Genomic DNA, 6,556 nt, shown 5'->3' with positions numbered 1-6,556 from the left:
ACGAGTGTTCCTTCACAACCGGGCTCACACACACACTGAAATCACTAATAAAGGTGTGTTCCTTCACACCCAGGCTAACTCACTCACTGTATTCAGTATTAAAGGAGTGTTCCTTCACACCTGGACTCACACACAAACTGAAATCACTATTAAAGGAGTGTTCCTTCACACGCGGGCTCACACACTCACACTGAAATCACTATTAATGGAGTGTTCCTTCACACCCCGGCTCATACACCCACATACTGAAATCAATTTTAAAGGAGTGTTCCTTCACGCCAGGGCTCAAACACACTGAAATCACTATTAAAGGAATGTTCCTGCACACCCGGACACACACACACTGAAATCACTGTTAAAGGAAAGTTCCTTCACACCCATGTTCAGACACCCACTGAAATCACTCTTAAAGGAGTGTTCCTTCACAGCCAGGCTCACACACACACCCACTGAAATCACTCTTAAAGGAGTGTTCCTTCACAGCCAGGCTCACACGCACACCCACTGAAATCACTATTAAAGGAGTGTTCCTTCACACCCAGGCTCACACAGACTGAAATCACTATTAAAGGACTGTTCCTGCACACCTGGACTCACACACACTGAAATCATTAATAAAGGAATGTTCCTTCACACCCGGGCTCACACACACACTGAAATCACTAAGAAACGAGTGTTCCTTCACACCCAGGCTCACACAGACTGACATCACTATTAAAGGACTGTTCCTGCACACCTGGACTCACACACACTGAAATCAGTATTAAAGGAGTGTTCCTTCACACACGGACTCACACACAAACTGAAATCACTACTAAAGGAGTGTTCCTTCACACGCGGGCTCACACACTCACACTGAAATCACTATTAATGGAGTGTTCCTTCACACCCGGGCTCATACACACACACAGTGAAATCACTATTAAAGGAGTGTTCCTTCACACCCAGACTCACACACAAACACTGAAATCGCTATTAATGGAGTGTTCCTTCACACGCGGGCTTACACACACTCTGAAATCACTATTAAAGGAGTGTTCCTTCACACCCAGGCTCATACACATACACACTGAAATCACTATTAAAGGAGTGTTCCTTCACACCCAGACTCACACACAAACACTGAAATCAGTATTAAAGGAGTGTTCCTTCACACCCAGGCTCACACACAAACACTGAAATCACTATTAAAGGAGTGTTCCTTCACACCCGGGCTCATACACACACACACTGAAATCACTATTAAAGGAGTGTTCCTTCATACCCAGACTCACACACAAACACTGAAATCAGTATTAAAGGAGTGTTCCTTCACACCCAGGCTCACACACAAACACTGAAATCACTATTAAAGGAGTGTTCCTTCACACCCGGGCTTACACACACACTGAAATCACTATTAAAGGAGTGTTCCTTCACACCCAGGCCCACAAACGCACTGAAATCACTATTAAAGGACTGTTCCTTCACACCCGGGCTCACACACAAACACTGAAATCACTATTAAAGGAGTGTTCCTTCACACCCGGGCTTACACACACACTGAAATCACTATTAAAGGAGTGTTCCTTCACACCCAGGCCCACACACACACTGAAATCACTATTAAAGGAGTGTTCCTTCACACCCGGGCTCACACTGACTGAAATCACTATTAAAGGAGTGTTCCTTCGCACCCAGACTCACACACACACTGAAATCACTATTAAAGGAATGTTCCTTCACACCCTGGCATACACACACACTGAAATCCCCAATAAAGGAGTGTTCCATCACAACCATGCTCTCACACATACTGAAATCACTAAAGAAGGTGTGTTCCTTCACACGCAGGCTCTCACACACACAGAAATCAATATTAAAGGAGTGTTCCTTCACACCCGGGCTCACACACACACCCACTGAAATCTCTATTAAAGGAGTGTTTTTTCACACCCGGGCTCACACACATACTGAAATCACAATTAAAGGACTGTTCCTGCACACCTGGACTCACACACACTGAAATCATTAATAAATGAATGTTGCTTCACACCCAGGCTCACACACACACTGAAATCACTAATAAAGGAGTGTTCCTTTACACCCGGGCTCTCACACACACTGAAATCAGTATTAAAGGACAGTTCCTGCACACCTGGACTCACAAACACTGAAATCATTAATAAATGAATGTTGCTTCACACCCGGGTTCACACACACAATGAAATCACTAAGAAATGAGTGTTCCTTCACACCCAGGCTAACTCACACACTGAAATCAGTATTAAAGGAGTGTTCCTTCACACCCGGACTCACACACAAACTGAAATCACTACTAAAGGAGTGTTCCTTCACACGTGGGCTCACACACACTGAAATCACTATTAATGGAGTGTTCCTTCACATCCGGGCTCATACACACACACAGTGAAATCACTATTAAATGAGTGTTCCTTCACACCCGGGCTCATAAACACACATGCTGAAATCACTATTAAAGGAGTGGTCCTTCAAACCCGGGCTCAAACACACTGAAATCACTATTAAAGGAAAGTTCCTTCACACCCAGGTTCAGACACCCACTGAAATCACTCTTAAAGGAGTGTTCCTTCACACCCAGGCTCACACACACACCCACTGAAATCACTATTAAAGGAGTGTTCCTTCACACCCGGACTCACACACACACACTGAAATCACTATTAAAGGTATGTTGCTGCGCACCCAGGCTCACACACACTGAGATCACTATTAAAGGAGTGTTCCTTCAAACCCGGACTCGCACACACACACTGAAACCACAATTAAAGGAGTGTTCCTTCACAGCCAGGCACACACTCACACACTGAAAACTCTAATGAAGGAGTGTTCCTTCACATGCAGGCTCACACTAACTGAAAACACTATTAAAGAAATGTTCCTGCACACCCAGACTCACACACACTGAAATCACTATTAAAGGAAAGTTATTTCACACTCAGGTTCAGACACACACTGAAATCACTATTAAAGGGGTGTTCCTTCACACCCGGGCTCACACACATACACACTGAAATCTCAAATAAAGGAGTGATTTTTCACACCCGGGCTCACACACACACTGATATCACTAATCAATGAGTGATCCTTCACACGCGGGCTCACACACATTGAAATCACTATTAAAGGAATGTTCCTTCACACCCAGGATCACACACACACTGAAATCACTAAGAAACGAGTGTTCCTTCACACCCAGGCTAACACACACACTGAAATCAGTATTAAAGGAGTGTTCCTTCACACCCGGACTCACTCACAAACTGAAATCACTACTAAAGGAGTGTTCCTTCACACGCGGGCTCACACACACTGAAATCACTATTAATGGAGTGTTCCTTCACACCCGGGCTCATACACACACACAGTGAAATCTCTATTAAAGGAGTGTTCCTTCACACCCAGACTCACACACAAACACTGAAATCGCTATTAATGGAGTGTTCCTTCACACGCGGGCTTACACACACACTGAAATCACTATTAAAGGAGTGTTCCTTCACACCCGGGCTTACACACACACTGAAATCACTATTAAAGCAGTGTTCCTTCACACCCGGACTCTCACACACACTGAAATCACTATTAATGGAGTGTTCCTTCACACCCGGGCTCATACACACACACACTGAAATCACTATTAAAGGAGTGTTCCTTCACACCCAGACTCACACACAAACACTGAAATCAGTATTAAAGGAGTGTTCCTTCACACCCGGACTCACACACACACACTGAAATCACTATTAAAGGTATGTTGCTGCGCACTGAGGCTCACGCACACTGAGATCACTATTAAAGGAGTGTTCCTTCACACCCGGACTCGCACACACACACTGAAACCACAATTAAAGGAGTGTTCCTTCACAGCCAGGCATACACTCACACACTGAAATCTCTAATGAAGGAGTGTTCCTTCACATGCAGGCTCACACTGATTGAAAACACTATTAAAGAAATGTTCCTGCACACCCAGACTCACACACACTGAAATCACTATTAAAGGAAAGTTCTTTCACACTCAGGTTCAGACACACAATGAAATCACTATTAAAGGAGTGCTCCTTCACACCCGGGCTCACACACATACACACTGAAATCTCAAATAAAGGAGTGTTTTTTCACAACCGGGCTTACACACACACTGATATCACTAATCAAGGAGTGTTCCTTCACACGCGGGCTCACACACATTGAAATCACTATTAAAGGAGTGTTCCTTCACACGCGGGCTCACACACATTGAAATCACTATTAAAGGAATGTTCCTTCACACCCTGGCATACACACACACTGAAATCCCCAATAAAGGAGTGTTCCTTCACAACCATGCTCTCACACATACTGAAATCACTAAAGAAGGTGTGTTCCTTCACACCCAGACTCTCACACACACTGAACTCACTATTAAAGGAGTGTTCCTTCACACCCGGGCTCACACACACACACACTGAAATCTCTATTAAAGGAGTGTTTTTTCACACCCGGGCTCACACACACACGGAATTCACTAATAAAGGAGTGTTCCTTCACACCCAGGCTCTCACACATACTGAAATCACTATTAAAAGACTGTTCCTGCACACCTGGACTCACACACACTGAAATCATTAATAAAGGAATGTTGCTTCACACCCGGGCTCACACACACATTGAAATCACTAATAAACGTGTGTTCCTTCACACCCGGGCTCACACAAACACTGAAATCACTAAGAAATGAGTATTCCTTCACACCCAGGCTAACTCACGCACTGAAATCAGTATTAAAGGAGTGTTCCTTCACACCCGGACTCACAATCAAACTGAAATCACTACTAAAGGAGTGTTCCTTAACACGGGGGCTCACACACATTGAAATCACCATTAATGGAGTGTTCCTTCACACACGGGCTCAAACACACACACACTGAAATCACTATTAAAGGAGTGTTCCCTCACACCCGGGCTCATACACACACATACTGAAATCACTGTTAAAGGAGTGTTCCTTCAAACCCGGGCTCTCACACACATTGAAATCACCATTAAAGGAGTGTTCATTCACATCCAGGCTCATGCACACACCCAACGAATTCACTGTTAAAGGAGTGCTCCTTCACACCCAGGCTCACACAGACTGAAATCACTATTAAAGGACTGTTCCTGCACATCTGGACTCACACACACGGAAATCAATAATAAAGGAATGTTCCTCCACACCCGGGCCTACACACACACTGAAATCACTAATAAACGAGTGTTCCTTCACACCCAGGCTAACTCACACACTGAAATCACTACTAAAGGAGTGTTCCTTCACACGCGGGCTCACACACAAACACTGAAATCACTATTAAAGGAGTGTTCCTTCACACCCGGGCTCATACACACACACACTGAAATCACTATTAAATGAATGTTCCTGCACACCCGGAAACACACACACTGAAATCACTGTTAAAGGAAAGTTCCTTCACACCCAGGTTCAGACACCCACTGAAATCACTCTTAAAGGAGTGTTCCTTCACAGCCAGGCTCACACACACACCCACTGAAATCACTAAGAAATGAGTGTTCCTTCACACCCAGACTAACTCACACACTGAAATCAGTATTAATGGAGTGTTCCTTCACACCCGGGCTCACAATCAAACTGAAATCACTACTAAAGGAGGGTTCCTTCACACGCGGGCTCACACACACTGAAATCACTATTAATGGAGTGTTCCTTCACACCCGGGCTCAAACACACACACACACTGAAATCACTATTAATGGAGTGTTCCTTCAAACCCGGGCTCTCACACACATTGAAATCACCATTAAAGAATTGTTCCTTCGCATCCAGGCTCATGCACACACCCAATGAATTCACTATTAAAGGAGTGTTCATTCACACCCAGGCTCACACAGACTGAAATCACTATTAAAGGACGGTTCCTGCACACCAGGACTCACACACACTGAAATCACTAATAAAGGAATGTTCCTTCACACCCGGACTGGCACACACACACTGAAATCACAATTAAAGGAGTGTTCCTCCACACCCGGGCAAACACTCAACAACTGAAATCTCTAATGAAGGAGTGTTCCTTCACACCCGGGCTCACACACACACTGAATCAGTATTAAAGGAGTGTTCCTTCACACCCGGGCTCACACACACATTGAAATCACTATTAAAGGAATGTTGCTTCACACCCAGGCTCACACTGACTGAAATCACTATTAAAGAAATGTTCCTGCACACCCAAGCTCACACACACTGAAATCACTGTTAAAGGAAAGTTCTTTCACACTCAGGTTCAGACACACACTGAAATCATTATTAAAAGCGTGGTCCTTCACACCAGGGCTCACACACATACACACTGAAATCTCTAATAAAGGAGTGTTTTTTCACACCCGGGCTCACACACACACACACACTGAAATCACTATTAAAGGAGTGTTCCTTCACACCCGGACTCACACACACACACTGAAATCACTATTAAAGATATGTTGCTGCGCACCCAGGCTCACACACACTGAGATCACTATTAAAGGA

Source organism: Carcharodon carcharias, chromosome 24 (assembly GCF_017639515.1).
Source record: "Carcharodon carcharias isolate sCarCar2 chromosome 24, sCarCar2.pri, whole genome shotgun sequence".
NCBI classification, from domain to species: Eukaryota; Metazoa; Chordata; class Chondrichthyes; order Lamniformes; family Lamnidae; genus Carcharodon; species Carcharodon carcharias.
This window is presented reverse-complemented; position numbering follows the sequence as displayed.